The 24,513-nt window shown below is 33.6% G+C and overlaps 1 protein-coding gene across 1 annotated transcript in view; it reads right to left on the reverse strand.

Moving 5' to 3' along the window:
* LOC118198106 (uncharacterized) overlaps positions 1 to 12,858 on the reverse strand; it is a 207,124-nt gene extending 194,266 nt beyond the window's left edge. Inside the window, exon 1 of the mRNA XM_085818997.1 lies at positions 12,649 to 12,858. The gene's annotated coding sequence lies outside the window, so the exon portion shown is untranslated. The remainder of the gene's footprint in view (positions 1 to 12,648) is intronic.
* Between the last annotated feature and the right edge of the window lie 11,655 nt (positions 12,859 to 24,513).

Genomic DNA, 24,513 nt, shown 5'->3' on the forward strand with positions numbered 1-24,513 from the left:
TGTGTTTCAACAGGATAATGACCTTAAGGATACAGTGAACCTCACCTGGCAATAGTTACTCTGTGACACTCCTCGCCAGTTAAAGACACCGCCTAAATCGCCTGACATAAATTTAATTGAAAATTTATACAGTCAAAAGTCGTTAATTCGGACACCCATAATCCGGACCTCAAAGCTACAAACTTTCTGCGCATGCGTTGCATTCACGCACAGGCGTTTACGAGTGCGCGTAAGACCTTTTGGCTGCGAATATGTTTGTGCGCATGCGCGTGTAATGTGTAACGGAGGTAAGCTAAAATTATCTCATTCAGTTAATGTTGCAGATTGCGTTGTTCCTTAATCTACGAATTGGATCCCTCTTATTATTTTTTGCAGACTGTTAGAGCAATTTCATAAAAGTAAGCTTGAACTTTCGATTATGTCAAATAGAATTTCCGATATATATTTACTAATATGTAATTTGTATCTACAAAGCGAAAGTATGTTTTGAAATCCGAAATCTGTTTATCAATTTCACTTTGCGGATTGGAAGTTGATCTGTACTGTTGGCGCATTTTACGCCAACGAATCTCGCCAAATTATCGCCTCCTACGATTGAGGCAACAGACTTGAAGAAGAAATCTAACCGGTCTGACGTGAGCAATTACTTGTAACCGAAGCTCACAATTAAATTGTATTTTGCTTCACTGTAAATATTTGTATATGATGTTTTTCTAAATAAAATAATTAAAAACGAAGCAGTGAAGCTGGTCCGTCGATAAAAATAACCTTTAAGAAAAATAAGTTTATTCATCTGGCTCCGACCCTGGAGCCTACTTCAGCGGTATGGATATATTAATGAAAAGCAAAGCATCCCTAAAGGGGAAAATAACTAGATTTGAAACTTTTGTGCAAACTGCAAATAGTGATGTGGACTTAGTTGAACTTAAAGTTAAACTAAAGAACATTCAAGCTCTTCTAAAGAAAGTTGATGAACTACGAAGTGCGTGCTACGCACAAAGTGAAATGAAAGATGATGATCTGACCAAAATTGATGACGACTTAAACCAATGTGATGATCGTCTGGAAAAATTGGAGGTAAGAATTGAAATTCTCATTAATTCTTACAATAAGTTAAATTCTGCAAAAACAGTAAATGTTACTGAAAGTAATGTAGATGAAAATTTTCAAATCAAAACTAAAATCCCAGCGTTAGTTTTGCCTGAATTTTCAGGAAAATATGAAGAATTTAGTTCATTTAAAACTCAATTTGATGATTTAATTACAAATAATGTTCAGCTGAGTCATTCACAGAAATTGTATTATCTAAGATCTTGTCTTACTAATGATGCTAAGCATTTAAGTAGTAACTTTGATAATTTTGAATCTTTGTACAATGCTTTAGAATCTCGCTATGATAATGAACGTCTGATTGCTGACATTCATGTGCAGAATATTTTAAATTTTGAAAAGATTCAATCCGAAAATGCGAAAGATATCAGAAGTATGATTGATTGTATACAGAAGAATTTACGCGCTTTGAAAGTATTAAAATATGAACAGAACAAGTTATGTGATGTTTTTCTAATAAATATTCTTCTTCAAAAACTAGATAAAGAATCTAGAAAAAATTTTGAATTATCTCACAAATCGAAAGTAGTTCCAACATTTGACGAGTTTATTAGATTTTTGGAACAGCGTGAATCAGTTTTGTTATCTATAAATAGAAATATTACACCCAGAAGTAGGGTTAATATAAATAAGAATTCCAGTCCTTCCCATAAATCGAAGGTTCTTTTGACAAATGAAAATAAAAATAAAAACTGTGTTGTGTGTAGGAGCCTTCATCCTATTTTCCTTTGCGATACATTCTTAAAGTTAAGTGTTCATGAAAGATTAAAATTAATTCGTTCACATAAACTCTGCGAATTATGTCTAAAGCAAAATCATAAGAAAAGTCAGTGTCTCTCGAAATTTAAATGCGCTTGCGGGGAAAAACACAATAAATTAATATGCATGGATAATGAAGGTCATTCGAAGACTCCTTGTCGCTCGGTGACGCCACTTAGACAAAACAAAAGTGAGCTCGATGCCGCCGCTGGAAAAGGTGACTCAGAATTGAAAGCGTTGAGTGTTTTAAGTAACAAGAATAAACAAAAAAGAAAAAGTGTACTTTTTTCTACTGCAGAGATTTATGTCCGTGACGCCAATAATCGAAGAATAAAAATCCGTGCGATTTTAGACAGCGCATCTAATATATGTGTTCTTACAGATAAAATAAGTGAATGCTTAGGAATAAAAAGGCAGAAAATTAAAATGCCTGTTACAGGTCTTAATGGATCAATTCAAAATATTAAATGGAAAGTGAATACATTTATTTCAAATGAAGAATGTACCTTTAATGAACCAGTTGAATTCTTGATTGTAAATAAGATAACAGGACTAACTCCGTGTACTACGAAATATATTTAGATATTTCGAAAGTAGAAATTCCACAATTTTTAAATTTAGCTGATAAATCATTTTATGAAGCTTCAGAGGTACATGCCCTTATAAGTGCTGATTTATTTTTTAAGGTTTTGAAAAATAATACGTATAAAATAAATGATGATTTATTGTTTAAAGAGTCTGAATTCGGATGGATCGCATGCGGGAAGCTTAACGAAATACAACCTTCTTATCAGGGACATTGTTTTCTTGTGCAAAATGACTCTCTTCAAAATACTTTAAAACTTTTCTTTGATTTAGAGGGACTTGGTATTCGTGATGATCCAGTTTTGCATGAAAAGGATCAGGCAATGGAAATTTTTAATGACACCGTTGAATTTAAAAATGGACGTTATGTAGTACAATTACCTTTTAGGAAACATTATGAAGAATTATCTGATAATTATTCCTTGGTGCGGCAGCGTTTTCAGAATTTGTGGAGAAGATTTAGTCATGATCCTGAGTTACATCAACAATACCGTGAAATTATTTGTGATTATTTAAAAGAAGGCAAAATCAGCATCATAAATCCTGATGCAAAAGAAAATGCTTTAAATAGGCCTATATATTATTTGCCTCATCAGGCTGTGCGGAAAGAAAGTAGTTTAACGTCGAAAACTAGGATCGTCTTTGATGCGGGTAGTCATCAAAATAATGAACTTTCTTTAAATGACTGCTTGTGGCCAGGGGTTAACTTAAATCCAAATCTTTTGGATTTACTAATTAATTTCAGATTGAACAAAATTGCATTTTGTTCAGATATTAAACAAGCTTTTCTGCAGATATGCCTCTCTGATGAACATAAGGATGCAGTTCGTTTTCTTTGGAGTAGTGATGATCCAAGTGTTGATAAAAGGCCCAATTTACAGATTTACCGTTTCAATCGAGTAAATTTCGGGGTCAGTTCGAGCCCATTCCTGTTAGCAGCTACTATTAGACATCATATTAAAAAATACAAGGAAGATTTTCCCGAAACAGTTGAAATTTTAGACCAGTGTTTTTATGTAGATGATCTCATTTCTGGAAGTGAGGATTTTGAAGAAGCACTTGAAGTATCTAAAAATGCCAAGAAAATTATGGAAGAGGCTGGAATGGTCCTCAGGAAGTGGATTAGCAATAATGCTGAATTAATTGAGCAATGGAAGAATGAAGAATTCGATACCTATCCTGCAGACGCTACTCTCAGCTTGAGCGCACACCAAACTAAAATCTTGGGACTTTCTTGGAAGACTCACGAAGATTATTTAACTATGGATACTAAAAATCTTTTGGAATTTCTTTCTATGGACAAAAATATGAAATGCTTCTTACTTCAAGCAATAGGGAAGATATTTGATCCTTTAGGATTAATTTCGCCTTTCACCATTCGAGTTAAATGCCTCATCCAAGATCTCTGAAATGAAAAAATTCAGTGGGATGAACCTTTACCAAAGGAAATTGAAAAGGAATGGAAGAAGTGGTGTGCTGAACTTCATCACTTAGAAAATTTGAAAATACCTAGGTTGGTTAATGATTCTGCATCAAAGGAAGATACTGTTGAAATACACAGTTTTTGCGATGCAAGTAAAAAGGCATATGGTGCTGCCATATATTTGAAGGTGAAGACACTCAGTGGAATATCGGTGAAACTCCTAACTTCAAAAAGTCGTGTGGCTCCATTAAACGGTGTAACCTTACCAAGATTAGAACTATTGGGTGCTCTAGTTGCAGCTCGTCTTAGTTCTAAGGTGAAGAGAATCGTGAATCTGAAAAGATCTTCTGTTGAATACCATTGGACAGATTCCAAGATTGCACTTTTTTGGATAAAGGGTGCAAAAACCCGATGGAAGCAATTTGTGGCAAACCGAGTGAACGAAATCACCAGCTTGACAGATCCCAACTCTTGGCATCACTGTGCAGGTAAAGAAAATCCTGCCGATCTTCTCTCACGTGGAATGAATGCTGATTACTTGATGACAGATTCTAGATGGTGGACAGGTCCAGATTTCTTGATGCAGCCTGACAGTTTCAAGAACTTTCAACCATTTATTCCTGAGATTGAAACCATCGAACAAGTCGAAAAAGAAACTTTGCGGCGAGAAAGGAAAATTCCTTTTGAAGATGAAACTTGTAAAGAGACAGCCCTGCTAAATGACAGCTCTCAACATTTTATTGTGGACGACCTCTTAGAACTTTCAAACAATTATTATAAAATTAACCATGTTTTGTCTTATATTTTCAGGTTTATTTCCAATTGCAGGAATAAGGTAAAAAACACAGGACCACTGTCAGTGGAGGAGGTAAGAGAAGCCGAAGAAGTGTTGATTAAGCATGAACAACGAGTTCTCCTTCTAGGAAAGAAACTACCAAGTAATATTTCAAATTTATTTCCGTTTTTTGATGACAAAGGAATAGTACGTGTAGGAGGAAGGCTGAAGAATGCTTCAGTGCCATATTCTCAAAGACATCCTCCTATTTTACCTAAGGGTTCAAGATTAAGTAAAATTTATTTTGAAAGTTTACACAGGAAATTATTTCATGTTGGACCACAAGGTCTGCTAAATGCAGTGCGCTTGAAATTTTGGCCTTTAGGTGGCCGTAGTCTCGCACGTAAAACAGTACATCAATGTGTAACGTGCTTTAAATGTAAGCCCACTCTTTCTTCACAAATTATGGGTAATTTGCCTAGTGAAAGAGTTAATGTTTCAGCTCCATTTTCTATTACAGGTATTGATTTATGTGGCCCTTATTTAGTGAAATTTAAAAATCAACGTAAAGGTATTCTGAATAAATTGTATATTTGTATTTTTATATGTTTCGCAACAAAAGCCATCCATCTTAAGACATTAACAGATTTGACTTCCGATGCTTTAATTGCAACACTTAAACGTTTTACAAGTAGACGTGGCAAATGTTTCAAAATTTATACCGACAATGCTACTAACTTTGTTGGAGCGAATTCAAAATTAAAAAAATTTTATAAGCTCATTAATTTTCCAGACAAAGAATTAGCTAATCATTTTTCGCAAGAAAATATAGATTGGAATTTTATTCCACCCAAATCGCCTCATTTCGGTGGACTTTGGGAAGCTGGGATAAAATCGGTGAAGTACCATCTTAAACGTACGATTGGCAATTTTCATTTCACTTACGAAGAATTCGAAACGATTGTCATTCAGATAGAAGGAATATTAAATTCGCGACCGCTTACTCCTCTTTCTAGTGATTCAGAAAGTTTCGAAGTTCTGACGCCAGGTCATTTCTTGATAGGGCGACCTATAACAGCAATTTCTGGGCCGTTTTTAACGGATTTAAAGGAAAACCGCTTAAGTCGTTGGCAAAAAACTACAAAGACTATACAACTTATTTGGAAAAGATGGAAGTCTGATTACTTGAATACTTTACAGTCTAGATCAAAATGGATGGTTGAAAAAAATGATCTGATGATCGGCCAAATGGTTTTGATTAAAGAAGATTTTCTGCCAATTAACAATTGGCTTTTAGGGCGAATAACATCATTGTACCACGGTTCTGATGGAAAAGTCCGTGTTGTAAAAGTTCGTACCAAAACAGGGGACTTTAAAAGGACAATTAATAAAATAGCTGTATTGCCTATTGAAGTTTAGCAAGTTGTGAATTATGTTACTCAGTTGTTAGTAATTATATTGAAAATTATTTTTCTCAATAATTTTGTATTCATGTTTTTACTTATTTTATATTTTTCTATACATATTTTATTGTTTACATGAATAACTGAAACTCTAATACTGGTATTTCATAATTAAATTTATGTTAAGTTCTTGCATGTGAACATAGCAAGGCCGGGCGGGATGTTGGCGCATTTTACGCCAACGAATCTCGCCAAATTATCGCCTCCTACGATTGAGGCAACAGACTTGAAGAAGAAATCTAACCGGTCTGACGTGAGCAATTACTTGTAACCGAAGCTCACAATTAAATTGTATTTTGCTTCACTGTAAATATTTGTATATGATGTTTTTCTAAATAAAATAATTAAAAACGAAGCAGTGAAGCTGGTCCGTCGATAAAAATAACCTTTAAGAAAAATAAGTTTACTCAAGTACTATCCTTATCTTCAGGGCAGATGTTTTTATTTTATTTGGCTCATAATTCCTTACTAAGTGTAGTATTTCATCTCGATGTACTCCATCTTTGATATGATTTAAATCAAGTTCCCCGTCATTATAATTCACTTCCAACAGTGAAGAAAGTGACCCAGAGGTTCTTGAAAACGAAAACATTTCGATTGACAAATTAGTCAGTATTCTCAACACAGCAATTACAGGACTTGAACAGCAGAACTTTGAAATTATGTCTGTTTAATAGAATTAAAGAGAAAGTATTATCACATGAAACGAAGCAACTTACATTGAAAGAAATGTTTAATAAAGTAAACAAATAAATATTAAGCTTTTTCTTTTTGTAAATTTTGATACCCTTTAGATCATAATTGTTCTTTATTTCATAAATTACGGTTTCATATTTTTAATTTTGTAATTTCTGCATACCATCTTACCAGATTTAAACTGATGATCTATAATCCGGAAAAATTGATAATCCGGAATCGCCCAAGTCCCGACGAGTCTGGATTAACGACTTTTGACTGTATGACAAATTGGACCTAGAAGTCAAAAAACATAACATTTTGTGTAAAGATTAATTTAAGCATATACTCCTGTAAAAATGGCACAAAATTCCCAACAGAACTTTTTCAACAACCAGAACTTTGAATTTTTCTATGAGAAATAGATTACAAGCTGTTATAAAAGCAAAAGGTATAAATACAAAGTATTAAATTTTGTTCCCACATTTTGCTGTATTGTATTTTGTTCTACATTTGCCAATACTTTTTGGACATCCAAATTTACATTTTTGATGTATATTTTGTGTAAAAGGCATAGTAAAACGAAAGTTTCATTTCAATTCATTCGTTGTGTCTTTATTGCCTTCTAATTATTAAAATAATGTGTTCATTATGTCCAGCTAAAATTTTCAAGCATTTCCTTGATAACTAGACTGATCAATTATAGGCAATTGCCAATACTTTTTTTACCCACTGTGTATATACACACGCATATATAATTAAAGATAAATTAGTAAGAAATTTAGAACCAAAACAACAATGATATGAAAGAAATCAAATTTAAAATCTGTAATATCCCTAAATCTCCGAATGAAAAATGTAAAATAACTCATCAACTCAATGTTTTAAAACCAGAAGTCCCGAAAACAAGAGAAATACATAAAAAAAAAACATAGAAAACTAACACAATTTAAACCTGATTCAATGTTATAATGAGGAGATAGATCAGATTCAATTAAATCTCTCCTCCTATCTAAACCGCTGAGTTTCTGTTCATCCAAAATTAGCTGATAAACCATTTTAAATTATTTAGTTGTAATAGTTCATCCAAAAATTCTGAATGCCTCCTCTACAAAGACACCCTTCTTTCATATGAAATAAAAATACACAAAAACAAACTTAAATTCAATGCATGAGATGCAAATGAAAACACAACAGTATATTTATAATTAACTCAGAACAAACTTTTTTTCCAAATTAATAAAAGTTTGAATTTTTTATGGGGCGAACATAGGCACAGAAGACAGTAATTCTAAAGGAAAGACTTCATTTGAATTTTAATTTTAGTAAAAAGTATATATTTTACTTTTGCTTCATTAGGTATTGAATTTTAACTTGTTTTTGTGACTTTTTATTTCATATGAAAGGAAGGCGACTGCATAGAGGGGGCATTCAGAATTTTTGGATTTATTATAATTAAATATATTATTTATGAACTATTACAATTAAATAATTTAAAATAGTTCATCAGCTAATTTTAAATGAACAGAAACACAGTGGTTTTCCCAGGAGGAGGAATTCAGTGGAAAATGATCTACCTTTCTTCTTGATGATGTTGAATCAGATTTAAATTGCATTCCTTTTATGTATTTCTGTTGTCTTGGGGATTTCTTCTGGTTTTAAAGCACTGAGATGATAGGTCATTTTACATTTTTTCATGGGTTTTAGATTTCATTTCTTTTGTGTCGTTGCGGTTTTGATTTGAAATTTCTTACTATTTTATCCATAATAATTCATTTTTCAGCAGAATACTGTGTGTGGAAGTTAATATTGGGATACTTTTGCTTAAAAAAAAAGTTTTTGTATACCGTATACACTCACGTAATGTCCACACTTTTCTTACTAAAATTACATCACTAAAATGCAGTTACAGACATTACATGGGTCATTCAAATACCGCACTTTTTCTCATGAGTAATTTTGGGTATAAGTTTCATTTCAAACAGCCAAGTTAAGTTCCAAGTGGAAGAAAATGGCATACGTAAAAGAAGTATCAAATTTAAAGTTGTCTAATAGCTACCTACCATTTACAAACTCACTTTCTCCCTTCTACATATAGTGTCCGAAATCTGGACTGGTCGGGACTTCGGCGATTCCAAATTCTTTCGGATAATAGATCATCAATTTAAATCTGGTAAGATTGCATGCAGAAATGATACAATTAAAAATATGAAACCGTAATTTATGAAATAAAGAACAATTATGATCTAAAGGGTATCAAAATTTACAAAAGAAAGCTTAATATTTGTTTACTTTATTAAACATTTCTTTCAATGCAAGTTGTTTAAGATGCTTCCACAAAAAATTTAAACAGTTCCTTTTTCTTTTTTCTTGTGTCATATACAGCGGACTTTCCTACGCCATACTCCTCGCATAATTTTGAGACGGATATGGCTTCATCCATTTTTTGCAGTAATTCCACTTTTTGTTTAATGAACATCGAAACATTTTTCGCTTTGTAGATTCTTTGGAAACTCCAGAATTGGAAACTCTTTTCGTCATAATCAAAAGTTCAAGCTTAGTTTTTATAAAATTGCCATAATAATAATAGTCTGCAAAAAATAATAAGCTGGATCAAATTAGAAGATCGGGGAGCAGCGCAGTTTGCTACAATTATTGAAAAGCCTTAGAATCAGTAAAGATAATTTTAACCTAACTTAATAGTGTCCGTTATACATTATTGGCTGTGTATCACGAGATTAGCGACAAAAGCCAAGTTGTTTTGCTAAATTTTGTCTTGCTTCTATTGCATACTGAATTAAGTCTGAATTGTATTAGTTTAGTTATTTACTATACCTACATTTATTTCTTGCATATCCTTCAAACTAATCCGAGTCCTAAATAAATAAACTCCCACATATACTTAAGGCTTTATCTAGGGCCGGTGCTCGATACCGCCTGGTGCAGTCTCTACGGGTTCTAAATTCTGCTACAAAGCGCTTTCCTAAGTTCTAAATTTTCACCGTGCCTAACTTTGGATCCCAGTGCTTTCCCTAAATCATAACTATTTCTCATCCCTTAATTTTGTCGCTCGGTGTTTCCCCAAATTCCAAAAACTTTGTTTTCTCTAAATTCTGCCGCCGCTTCTGGGTTTACGGTGAATAACATATCAGTTATTCTTAATTAAAATAACACTAAACGTAGTCTTTTGGCCTATGAGTTTCATTAATAAAATCTACTTTTAGCATATGAAAAGAAGTTTTTGTTGAATTTTTCTTTGTCAACATTTCTTAGAGCATTTAAAAATCTGTAATGTTAGCATAAAAGGTTGCCATACTCTTGTTATTCAATTACTAATATAAAAAAAGGTTTAGACATCAAAGCATGAGTTATTACTGAAGCTGTCATGTATTGATAAACATACGGTGATGAAAGCAAAAGACAGTACAAAGTCTTTACTCGTCGGGACTTCGGTGATTCCGGATTAGGGGTTTTTCTGGATTACAGATCATCAATTAAAATTTGGTAAGATGGCATGCAGAAAATATAAAATTAAAAATATGAAAACGTAATTTATGAAATAAAGAGCAATTATGATCTAAAGGGTATCAAAATTTACAAAAAAAAAAAGCTTAATATTTATTTGTTTAATTTATTAAACATTTCTTTCAGTGTAAGTTGTTTAAGTTGCTTCATTTTATGTGCTAATACTTTCTCTTTAATTCTATAAACAGACATAATTTCTTGTTCAGTTACAAAGTTTCGCTGCGCAAGTCCTGTAATTGCTGTGCCGAGAATACCGACTAACTTGTCAATCGAAATTTTTTCGTTTTCACTAACCTCTCTGTCACTTTCTTCATGCCTTTATCAATTTTTTGCAGCAATTCCACTTTCTGTTTGGATGGACATTGAAACATGCTTTTGCAAGATATAACAGGATGGCTAATCTTTGGAATATGGTAATAGGTAGTTTGGCGACATTTTGGTAAGGCGATAAAGGTTACTAGCTAGGACTTTAGCAGTGTACATGGATAAAGTCAAGAGTGTGCGCAATGCTTTTTTGTGCAATTCTGTGATGTTTTTTTAAGTGAAAATAGGTCGACGTGTACATGGATGATACCGCATATGTGCAATTCTTAAAAACACGGCAAGCAGTGGGCGATTCTGCACTTTCTACCAATTGTGCACCTAATCTTCGTCATGATTAAGCACTTTTGTTCCATAAAAGTTCTAGCATAAGCATAATTTGGCTAGCAGATTGTTGGAAAAAAATTTTGAGTTTAGGAAAAAAAAAAAAAAAAAAACATGCCTTTACTTCGTGAAAACAAAATAATGTCAAAAAAAAAACTAAAACTAGCAGGTTACTGTAGCAGGGTTGGTCGCCAAAAATTCGCCAAGTTACCATAATCAGAAGATTAACCAACAGGATTGCTCTTTATTGGCACATAAATGCAACTTCTGCTGCAATGGCGTTAATACGTAAGTACCCTGTTTTCTTCAGAGAACCGTCCCTGTACACATTTTGTAAGGCTCTCTGAAGCAGATTTCTCCAATCTGCACATGAACTTGATGTTCGCCGAACTTCGATATCGCATCAACTGATCACCACACCTGACTAGAGTTTCAAAGAAATTTTCAGAACTTTTTGACTGCCCTTTATGACAGTAGGAACCTTCAGCTACACTACATGTTATGAATTCCATAAATAACTATGATGGTAGTAAAATATATATTAATTATTTATGGTGAGAGAGCTACATACTAAGCCAATGTACACGACCATGTTGCAATAAGTTAAGCATAAAAGTCCTACTTGTACACACACAGCAACACTGAGTTCAACTTTTAAATATTAATTTCAAGTAAAACTGATGGCAAAGTAGAAAATAAATATAAAAAGTAATTATGATACATGACAACTTTTATGGAAAGGTATAATTTGTTTATTTTGTCACACAGAAAAAATAGAAGCAATCTCTAAAAACAGCTAGTAGTGCTAAAGTTGATATTTTGCAATTTTTCAGTTGCTCATAATATACAAAAAACTAATATTAGTTTATTAAGATAAAAGCTTGTCATGCTCTCGTGTGTAAGCATAAAAACACAAAATATGAATTAAATCTCCAGCAATAAAAATATAAATCTATTAATTCCATCAACACTTTATATACTGGGAAACAGGTTTTTTTTTTTTTTTTAATAAACAGAAATATGTATTTCCCTATTACATTCATTATATACAAATTGAATTAATAATATAGCTGATCACAAAATGACTTCATATATTGCAATTGTTTTGCATACTTTATCACGCAGAATTTATACTCAGAACCATGATCAGTTGAAACGCTACGTCATTTGGAATAAAACTTATTGTATAAAAGTATTTTAAGTAAGAGTGGTTGGTTCAGTTATGTTTGGCTAATTTTAGACAGGTACATAATTAGAGAATATGGAAAATTTATAACTAGAAATAACTATAAATTACTATATCTAGAAAATTTCGATTTTAGACATTTCAATATCGGATAAAATAAAAATATCAAGTTCAACGAAATCATTTCTAAACGGTGATGAGAAATTGGTTGAACATAATAATCCGTACAATAAATAGTATCTTAAAAGAGGTGACAAATTTTTTTAATACATGTAATGAAACTGAGAAAAAACAAAATTTTTATTTTTAAGATAAACTCTTATTCTGATGTCTAGAAAGACATTTCAAAATTTATATAAATGAAACGTTCTATATATAAAGTACTTAAAATAGGCATGATCTTTCACCCCTACCAGTGTCACAAGTTAATTTTGATACAAAAAAGAAACAAAAAAAATTCCAAGGATTAAAGTTTTTTTTTTTTTTTTTTTTTTTTTTTTACCTTATCTATATGTTTGAGTTCCGCTTACTAAATTCATTCCATTCAATCTCACATCCAACTATTCATTTCAATTGAAAACACTCAAAACCCGTTGCTCGTAAAAGATACAAGCGTCTAGAGACCCCTAACAATCGCTTTTGATCATTGCGCCGGTTTCGGAAGGAGAAAGGGGAAAAAACAGCTCACAATACAAGCGACTAGACCTCAAGAATCAAGGTAGAAAGAACAGGTTAGCTCACTTGGAGTAAACAAACGAAAAGACAGCGACTCGTTCGGCTGTGACGTCACTGAAGTTCGCTGTAGCATCTCCTAATAGTAGTTTCGTATTTCCTTTTGAAATATTTTCTGTTTTTCATCGGAAAAGTAAAAATTCTAATATTTGGAGTTGAAACTTAACTACCTAAAATATTGTTTACTGTATAGAATAAGTTTTAATTACGAAAAGTTCTTTCAGTAATTTATTGTTTCACCAAAAATCTTCCAAAATTCCTTACAGAATTTGCTATTCAAGATTCAGCTGTTGATACCGTTACTCATTTTAGCTTCAACAGACTGGAAACCCACATTTCACAAGAATTGGAAAATATGTAGTTTATACATTGAACTGCGGTGCTTAACCACCAGGGTGCCTGGGCGCCATAGCCCTACCCCTCATCGAATAACATGATAAAAGTTTCGAATTATGAGAAATATAACTGAATGTGCTAAATAATTAAATGAGTAAGAGTTTAAATACATAATTCCTAATAGTTAATTTTCCTTAAGTACCTAATTACTAATCCATACATAATTAACTATTTTTTAACAACTATTTCACAGAAGAATACATGTACACACAAGAGAAACAAAATACGAAGTGCGACGCCTTAGTGCCACTAGTAAAAACAAAATGCAATCAGGAGGAAAAAAGAACAATATACACTAAAGAATCTGAGCAACAATTTGCATAACACATATACAAAATTACATACTACTAACATTTAGGATCGCCCTTGGGCGTTTACTGAAATTGGGGTTCCTAGTATCATAACAATAGTTAACAACCACAGGATTGTCCAGAAGTTCCTGTTTATCATAAAATGCCCTAGATAGGCGGCAATAAAAATCACAAAGATCCTCTATTCTTAACTCTTTACGAATTTGGCTATTCCGAATGTACCAGGGGGCATTACATATCATACGCAATACCCCGTTTTGGGCAGCTTGTAACTGCCTTCTCAAACTTTTGCACGAGTATGCCCAGACGGGGCATGCATAACTAAGAATTGGACGCGACATGGTTTTGTAAACGAGCAACTTATTATCAATAGATAGAACACTGTTTCGAGCAATTAAGGGGAAGAGTGAAGCTTTACTAGCTCGAAACTTCCTGAGAATATGTCTAACGTGTGGGTTCCATGTAAGAGATTTACTGAGGATCACCCCAAGATAAGGGACCTGCTTGACCCAGGGAATGTCCACACCATACATTTGCAGGTGAGTCGGGAAATTCTTCTTAGTAGTAAACAGTATGGCATGTGTCTTGTCGACATTCACTTGACTTTCCATTTGGTCAGCCAAGTCTCTAGCGAGTGTATGTGGTGTTGTAGCTGTTGTATTGCTGAACTAACAAATGCACTTTGCGTAAGGATCGCTGTGTCGTCTGCATACATGGCTAGTGTTGTCTGCATACATGGCTAGTGTTGTGTTGTGTGTAGTGGGGATGTCGTTCACGTAAATATTGAATAGGGTAGGACCCAGAAGGGATCCCTGTGGAACACCAGCCCGTATAGGCCGGTTTGTGGATAATGAACCAGAAACATGAACGACAAAGTGTCTACCGGTTAGGTAGGATTTAATTATGTTTGTGATGTAGCCTGGGAGTTCCAGGTTGTGTAATTTGTATATGAGGGCATCCAGTCATACTCTATCGAAGGCCTTGGCGACATCTAAGAAAAATCCACCAGTGACACGATGTTGTTGCATCCCACTGCTTATTAACTCAACAACTCTGTAGAGTTGATGCGTTGTCGAGTGCTTACGCCTGAACCCAAACTGATAGGGTATGAGGATCTTCTCCTCATCCAGGAAGATGTTTAGTCTATGGAGAATAACTGCTTCCACGATTTTGTTAATTGAGCTTAGCAAACTGATTGGTCGGTAACTCTCAGGAGCAGTCGCAGACTTGTTGGGCTTTAGCAGAGGGACAATCTTGGCAGTTTTCCAACAGGTTGGGAAGTATTGCCATCGTAGTATGATATTCACTAACTTGGTGAAGTAGAGTATTAGCTTAACAGGGAAGTGCTTGATCATCTCATTTGTGACCCGTCTACTCCAGGGCTCTTCCTTTTTGCAATTCGCATGATATAGAGACAGACCTCCGATGGCATGGCTGAGATAATGTTGTCTGTGCATGGCTGTGTTGTAAAATTGGAGTGGAAGTCAGCAATAAGCTGTTCAGTGTCTGAGTCTGAAATGTTGTTAATGCAGAACTGAGATTCCAGATGCTGAGCTAAAAGTTCTGCTTTCTCAGTTCCTGTGTAATGGATTCGTTGAGGGCCGTGAAGGGCCGGAATGGCGTTGTAGCATTGTTTGTACCTCTTCACTGCTTTCCACAAGGAGTTAGTCCAGCGATCTTGTGAGAGTTTATCTGTAAGAAACTTGACCGCTTCGCACAGGCGATTGAAGTTCTTTTTATCATCACGGTGTCTGGTACGTTGATACGCTCGTCTTGCAGCATTTCTCTCTTTAATCAATAATCTGAGCTCTTGAGACTTGTGTTTCATACCAGGTTTAACTTCAACTTGTGCTTTCTCATAAGCATTTTGTATATTTTCAGTGAGGTCCTTGACCAAACTATTAATGTCACTCCCCTTGTGTATCGTGGGTAAAGTGTACTGAGTGTTGGAGAGGGCTTTGGCAAAGACCTGCCAGTCTGTACGAAAGACCCTGGTGTCTGATGTAGTATATCTGCTGAGGTCCAGAATAATCCTAACAGGATTGTGATCACTTGAAAGTTCGTCCAGTACGGAAATATCCAGTGGAGAACTGGTGTTCCGCAACAGGAAAAAATCAATAATTGCTGTGGACCCAGCAGCATACCTTGTTGGGGTACTTGGAACTGCCAATTTAAACCGTGCCGACGCGGCCAAGGAATAAATCAGTCTACCTGTTGCATTAGAAGTGTAGCAGTTCCATGCGCGGTGTCTTGCGTTCAACTCCTCACCAATAATAACATGTGTACCAAGTGTGAGTAGAATTTCAAGGTCTGCCTGAACGACAGCCACAGGTCTCATGGGAGGAATGTAGGTGGAGACAAAAGTGTATGGAGTGTTAGTGTCTGTTGTGATGCAGATAGCTGTGGCCTCTACGGCTGAGAGCTGTGGAATGTTCACGTGATAATGGGGAATGCAGCGTTTGACAAGAAGTGCAGTGCCACCTCCATGTGGGCGAGGTGCAGTAGTACTTCTGTGCGACTTGCAGGTATAGTAATTTGCCACACACAAGGAAAACATGTAGTGTAGTCAGATCTTAAATTGTGCAGGTTCCGGTACTTTTCAGTTCATAGGATAAATGATAATTCTAGCCGGAGTGCATCGGAGCCCTACATAAGATGGCTCCGGCACTTTTATGTAATTAACGGAACTACAATTTCAGTACAAAATTAATCTCAAAAATTTTATTTCTAGCAGCAATAAAATTATATTAAAAATCGTTTATTAAATGTTAATTTACCTCTTTACATTTTATTGAATTAGTTTAATGAATAATAATCAACTATTAATTAACGATTAGATAATAATTAATAAATATTACTTGCTAATATTAATTAAATAATTATTTATTAATTTTATAATAATTAAATATTTAATTTTTAAATGATAAATGATTTTAATAGTCATTTTATTTATTTATTTAATCTTGTTCCTCTTCACTAACGGTCTTCCATAGGTTTCCAGCACATCTAATTTTAGAGTAGCGATATAGAAGAAATTCAAATTAAGAATATTTATTCTATAAAGCTCTACAAACTTGTCCCTAATGTTTGGAATCTAATTTGGCTGAAATTTAAATTAATTTTATTTTTCTAAAGCCTACTTTCGGTCCAATTGTTTCTGCAGTACTTGTTTCATTTAGAAATCTTAGTTTACTTGTGGCTTTTTTTTTTTTTTTTTTTTTCAGATGAATTCGCATGAGCTTTTCCTGTAACATATGATTAATTTTAATAGATTAAAAAAAGGAAATTGCATAAAATTATAAGTCGCTAGATTCTAAAACTTGTTTGTAATTTCTTGATGTAAAGCAGCAACAAGAAACATAAACAAATGAATTATTCAAGCTATAACTCAAAGGAAGTGTAATACTTAATCAGCAGACACTTTAAAATCTGCAGCTGCATTATGTAATTCTATACAAAAATTTAAACTTAATTTTAATTTAAATCTTAATTCTTTAAATTCTTTGAATTTTACTTTCTAGCAAAATTAAAAAATAAAAATTTCCAAAAGTATTCAGATAGAAGATGTCAACTTTTTATATAAAAAATGAGTAAAAGATATTAAAAGAATAGTTGCATGTAATCTATTATGTTTTGTTATTAATATTGTATATTTATAATTTTATCTTTTAGGTTTCTATATTTATTTTACTTATGTATTGTTTAATTTATTAAAATAATAACGAAATGAAACATGTAGTCACTTTCTGGATTGTCATCCTCATTTTTTATTTCAGAGAAGTATAAATTCTAGATATTAATAGGTGGTGTGGTGTGTGCGATTATGGCAAAGCCTCGAGGGCTATGCGCCTGAAGGGAGGGATGCCTTCGTGGAGGACTTTCTAAGGGAAACTGGCTCGTATACACGTTACACATGGGGAAAACCACGAAAACGCCCATGCAGTCAGCCCGTTCGCGGGATTCGAACCTCGGACCAAACTACCAGTGTTCAGCGACTTTACCGCTCGGCCGCTGGTGGGCAGGTATTAATAGAACTGAATGCTGTATGTGTTTGTTTTGGTATCAAAAAAGAAATATGTTTATATAATAACTTAAATATTACATTTCATTTAGCATATTCAGTTTAACCATTCTATGAATAAAAAAGTTAGAGTTATCAGTTTAGTTGTGGAAAAATATTATTCATACACAGATAAATGCACTCATAAAAACATTATGCAGTTTATCTTAACGTCATTTGACTGTCATCGTACTTTCTGTGAACACATGGAAAAAGGGTGGATGTTTATTTAATATGATGACCTGTGTACAATATCCCCACAGACATAATGATTACATTCGTAGATACTAGCAAAATATAATTCTGCAGGTAAATTTATATAATTAAATGCAAAAGTCAAAATTGGTACTAAATTTTAAGCACTACATTGAACAAAATCTTAGTAAATATGGATCTTAATTTTATAAATGAAATTTTGTATGAAATATATCATGGTGCACTGTATAGTAATGGAATGCAAATTTTAAAACTATAATAAATAAAATATTTGCTTAAGTTATATTATTCATTCATAATACAAATCATAACAAATTATAAGTACAGATAGAAAATGAAATTTTATATTTTACAAGAATTTTAGCATATTTGCTTTTTAAAAGTTTCTATATTCTTAACTCATATATTTCCTAAATTTTCATTGCATTTAAATGCATGCTGTGTATTACTCTGTTTTCAAATAATATGAAAGAAAAAAGCCTTAATAATTAGAAAATTAATATTGCCGAAGGAACTGCTTTACTATCTTTGCAAAATCACTGTAACTAAATTATCCAGAACTGATAGCCTTAAGTATAATAATACAACTTAATTTGCTCGCCAAATGAATTGTGGACGTCTAATATGTTGCTTTCTGTACTCTGCGGTGTTGTTAGTCCTTCTTATTGCTTACATGTAACCCGTGTATTAATGATATTGTATTTCTGGCATGTACCATATTAACAGTACAATAGGCTCAAATTCTAAGTAATTGGCAAGGCCCATCAGCTGAACACTGGTGATTTGACTTCAATTCCTGGAGAAAAGGCTGGCTGCATGGCCATTTTTCCATGTGTAACACGAGTTAGTTAATGCAGTGAGCTACATACACATAATTTAAAACTATTTAAGCATATTCATATGCATCTGTCACAATTCACAACAATATTCAAAACCGTTGGCATTTAAATACACCTAATAAAATGCATAGAAGTTTCTATATATATTAATGAATAAATTAATTTAAGTAACTCGAAAATTCAAAATAACTTGCATCAAATCAAAAAACACTATAAGTTTCCATACCTATGAAGTAATACATTTTGCTGATTATTTTTTATTTTGCCTGCATTATTGGTGCATAATGCAATCGCGCAGTGCGTACCAACCATTATACTACATAAATTTAATTATATTTGAGAGGAAAAAAAAACCGAATTTGTTTCCACAGTCGCGCACAAGCTTACATTCAGCTTAAATCAATGCAAAAATCTATGTTGATCTAAGGAGAGAAAACTTCAGTGACGTCACAGCCAATAGACAGCGAGAACGCATTTTCGTTTGTTTACCCCAAGTGAGCTAACCTGTTCTTTCTACGGACCTTGCTCAAGAATAACTTATCATAACCGGTTTTTCCCAAGGAGGTTAGAATAGAAGGAGGGAAGGTTCAACTCAAACGGTGAAGCTTGGCTGCCATGTTCCTGTTATCGCTGTCACTTGCGCAAGAAGCCTGTAATTGCAATATTTTTTTTAAAGCATGTCAGCTTGTGTTGCATATGGATGCACAAATAGATTTTCGAAAAAGATTCTTAAGATTACTTTTCATTCGTAAGTATTGATTTTCTTTTTCTATGTAATTTGATAAATATGTTAAAAAATATCACAATGTCATGTTTTTTCTTTCCAGATGTGAAGAAAAGTACTTAATAATAATCAAAATACCTTAAATACATTTTAATGTTTCTGTTTATAGCTGGTATCTTCGTTCCTTAACATAGAATGATAAATGCTAAGATTTAAACTCTATAATTTGAACGTTTTAGGTAATTCGTTTTATAATTTTCTTTATTATTCATTTTTAAGTTTTGTGAACTGTTAGGAATATAATTTGTGCATTTGATAAACTAACTGTTCTGTTGTTAAAAATGTTTTGCATAAAACTTACAAATTTGTGGGCAGTATAGCGATAAAAGTAAGTAAAACATTTACACAACTGAACATGTGGAAAGATGTATCCAAAAATTTATATAGGTATTTTCTGTAATTCAGCTTAATTCAAGGCAATTTCTTTGAGATTCATAAATATGAAACGCGCATAAGCTGAAATCACTGAATTCACATAAATCTGTTTTATTTTATTAATATTTATTTTCTTGTTGTTATAAGGTTGTTGGTTGTGAAAAGAATCTATTTAAAACTTTTATTTAAAAAAATACAACCTGTGACTATTTTTTAGATAATTCTCTGCTATTAATTTCAGGTTAAAATTATTTTAAATGATTCTTTAATAAATTATAATATTGTGAATAAATCAGAAATATCATTTCTTAAAGGAAAAATTGGAAAAGTACACCCAACAGGTTGCTAATAATACCTAAACAAATCCTTGAAACATGCAGAAACATCATTTTTAAAGGATTTAATGTTATACACATGCATTTAGATTTCGAACTAGTTCTTAATAATTTTCTGTTCATATTAAATTATGGATATCATCTTTATTACTTTAAAATAAAAGTTTAACAATAACGAAGTATTTCATTATAAATTTAACATATTTTTACTGGAAATTACATGCACGCAACAGCTTAGAAACATGTACGTTTCACTGCCGTAATGCAATGTTTTGAAGTTACAAACATGGACGCCGCTTGTTCGGTGGAGTTTCATTCCCCGATAGCGGAGGAAACTGCGAACCCTCCCTCCTTCTATTCCAACCTCCTTGGTTTTTCCCCCTTATCTGGGAAAATGAGAAGAGAAAAGGGATTTTAAATATAGGGAGTTTTAGTTTGTATTTGCGTTGTTTGCGTTATTAATGTGTTTTCAGAAAATTTTATCATATCTTCTGAAATTCTTTTCAGGTCCAAATATTCCTGATATGAAAATCAACCGATGGGATGTTTTTCTTATGTGAATTGTGGAAAAAGATACACCATATTTTCTAATTTAAGAAGGCACGTAGCAAATCTTCATCCGCAAGACATAAAGAGCCGAAAAGAATGAATTTAAATGTTCTAGTTGTACAAGTCAGTACGAAGGCATTTCAGAGGGTATGGCATTGCAGCCTCATTTAGAAATTAATAAATTAATCACTCTCAATTTTCCAGATCATTTTATTCGCTTGCCTCCTTTCTCAGTAACAGAACTTTCAGAATCAAAATTGGAACTGCTTACTCTACAACCAGAGTAATCAAAGCTGTTGTGCCACAAGGGGTCGGCACTTTCGCCGCATCTTTTTAATATTTATACGCAAGACATCCCTAAAGATCCTTCTGTTAATCTTGCACTCTTTGCCGATGACACCACCATCCTTACTAAAGCCTGCACAGTAATCGCCGTAACAAACCAACTCCAAAATATCTCATAAAACTGGAAAAATGGCTCACCCTTTTCAAGGATTAAAATAAACACTGCTAAAACCAAAGCAATAATTTAACGTAAGGGTAACATGAAATATTACCCTCCATCCCCTGAAATATTTGACGAAGAAATACCTTGGAGTCACGCTGGATCAAAAACTTACTTTCAGAAACCACTTCCGCTCAGTTGCACAAAAATTTAAAATCATGTCAGCAACTATGCGACCTCTTCTTGGTAGAAGAAGCAACTTATCTACAACTAACAAATTAATTTTATATCGCTCCATACTTCGTCCAGCCCTCCTTTATACAGCTCTGATCTGGGTACATGCAGCTGAAATCCATATTAAACAATTACAAGTCCTACAAAATAAAATCTTGCGAGAAATTATCAATGCTCCTTGGTATATTCCAAACACTTACATTCACAGAGACCTTCAAATTGACCCATACAAGACTATATTAAAAGATTAGAAGTCAACTTCTTTCACTCAGTACAACCCCACAGTAACAGCCTTATTAGCACTCTCCGACACTCCCGCATCCCATGGAGAAACATCGTTACCCCTGTGACATCCTGCCCACTTAACAATTTGCACCATAATTGACTCATTCACGCTAATTGACTCTGCGGTTTACACCCGCTTTATCTCATAACGTCTCTGACCTCAACTCCCATTCGCCGCCACTAAGGCGCGGACCAAATTTTCTTCTCACCCTCTCCCACATCTCCTGCTATACTGTTCTCCTTTCTTGTTCCCCTGAATTCTTATCAGAAGCCGAGTAAAAAGATGTGTCTACATCTTGACACTCGAGAATAAAATACATCTTCATATATATATATATTCAAGTCAGTTCAGTAATCTATGTCTTCGATCGAGTGTGGCATGCTGGCTTACTTCATAAGCTATCTAACTTCCTTTTACCAAACAGCTTTATTAAGCTTATGCATTCTTATTTTAAACATCGTACTTTTCAAGGGCGCTGTGGTGAAGCAATCTCTTCAAAAAAAGTGATTTACAGTGGAGTAGCTCAAGGCAGTGTTTTAGGACCGAAGCTTTTTACAATATTCATAAATGATATGCCTCTACCTTTTCATTCTAATATACTCAAATATGCCGACGACACAGTCATCCTCACCAGTTCACGAAGTCCAAATAATGTTTTAGAGAAACTTCAGCTCCAAGTCAACATTATTAACAAATTTTGTCAAGACTGGAAAATCAAACTAAATACTGATAAATGCTGCGTAGTTCTCTTTCGCAGATACAGAAAAAATATCCCAGTGAATATAAATATCCGACTCAATAACCAAGATATTCATGTTGCCAAGTCCTATAAATACTTAGGTGTCTATATTGACAAAAGCCTAAATTTCAAAGATCATATTCAATATGTTACAAATAAGGCTAACGCTGCTTTCATTGCTCTCTACTCTTTAATTGGAAGAAACTCCATATTAAACCTCCGTACCAAGAAAACGTTAAAACTCCGTACCAAGAAAAATATCTATATCTCACTTATTCGACCAATAATCCTCTATGCAGTTCCAGCCTGGGCTACTGCCCGAAAAATAGACAGACAAAATTTAAATGTACTTCAAAAAAAATCTTACGTAGCATAGTGAACGCACCCTGGTTCATACGAAATTCTCAAATTCACAAAGACCTGGATATCAATGCAATTCACGACCAAATCCTAATTTCTGCACACAACTTCTTTGAAGATATGAGAAATTCTCCTTATGAAGCTATTAAATCGCTTACAGACTATGACCCTACTATTGAGAACGTAGTGAAAAGACCTCGAACGATCCACCACAATTCTAAGTGGTGGTAGTGTATATAATGTGTAAAAAAAAATTACTATTCTTTTGCAGTTACTATTCAAGAAAGATGAACTTTGCAAAATTAGGACTTTATTTTTCATCGATGAATTCTTCGTTTTACTACTTATTTAACCAAGATTTTTACTTTTACTTTTTATTTTTTACTATTTCGTATCGTGTGTTTTAAAATCAAAGTTCGTGGTAACACCAAGTGCATACTCTCACTCATTAGCCCTAGTGAGCTACATGACCTCATTTTCGCCTTTTACAGTTTCCTATTCATTTAATGATTATATCGCAAGTTTAGAAGATTTTCAAGTGTTTCAAAAGACATAGGACTCTTAAATTCACAAATAGATGTTGCTTTTACTATGTTCGAACTTTATTTATTGCCAAAAACTACAAAAACTTCATTTTTCGAACTCTGACTCCTCGACCAATCTAAATGCCCGACGCTGATCACGTGTTTCTGCTCTTCTTGACTCACGCAGAAGCTTAGACTTTCATTTCGCTTCTCGCCACCATTTACGTATACAATCACCCATGCTATGCCATGATATGCAATTTAGCAAAACTTATTTTATGAGTTCTCTCATTTATTGATCTCGCCTTCGGGCGCGGTGTATTTTAAATACACCTCTTAAATTTTTAACTTTATGGCCTATGGTAAAATGATAATATACTGGTAAGAGCTCCTAGTAGCTAAAGCCAGCAGTAAAGATATGATCCAAGATCCAAAGTAATCTATGTCATATAAAAACTAATGAACACCGGAACATCAATCCCATAAATGTTTACGGTACAATTCCTATTTTGACAAGTGAAATAGTTCACATTTTGAAGGTAATCATGATATAAGAATAGATGAAAAACATTTTCTAGAATATAGATATAGAAATTTCTTCATTAGAGGCCTTTTATGATTGAAAAGAAAGTATTCAGAAAGAAACACATTCAAAATTTATTGTCGAAAGCACCAAAACATCCAGCAATACTAGGCCCATACTATTCGCACCAGTGGGTGCGATTGGCCGCTTAAACTATTCGCACCAACTTTAACCACGCATGCGCATTGAGTTGTCAGATCCGTCATTTAAACCCAATCGAAAAGAACGGATTGTACCAAGGAGGTTAGAATTCTAACCTCCATAGATTCTACGTACGCAAACTGTCTAAAGGCCCATCTACACGTAGCGATTTTCTCGGCCGACTTTCTCATAGAGCAACAATTTTAAGGGTCTGCGCATGCGACAAAAATCGGTCATGTTCTTTGCGGCGATTTCAGAACTGGTGTTCACTGCTCACTAGCGTACGATAAAGTCGGTGTCTCTAGCCAATAAGATTGCTTTGAGTTATCACGTGCTTTTCTCCTCATTTGGAATAATAAACATGGCTGCATTTCGTTGGAGTGAAACTAAAATTTTTCAACTGATAGATTTCTATAGAGAGAATGTTGTGGGATACGAGTAAATTTTAAAAATAAAAT

The sequence above is a fragment of the Stegodyphus dumicola genome, chromosome 6 (genome assembly GCF_044657685.1).
Source record: "Stegodyphus dumicola isolate Sdum_Otavi_A_Nest chromosome 6, ASM4465768v1".
Taxonomy (NCBI): domain Eukaryota; kingdom Metazoa; phylum Arthropoda; class Arachnida; order Araneae; family Eresidae; genus Stegodyphus; species Stegodyphus dumicola.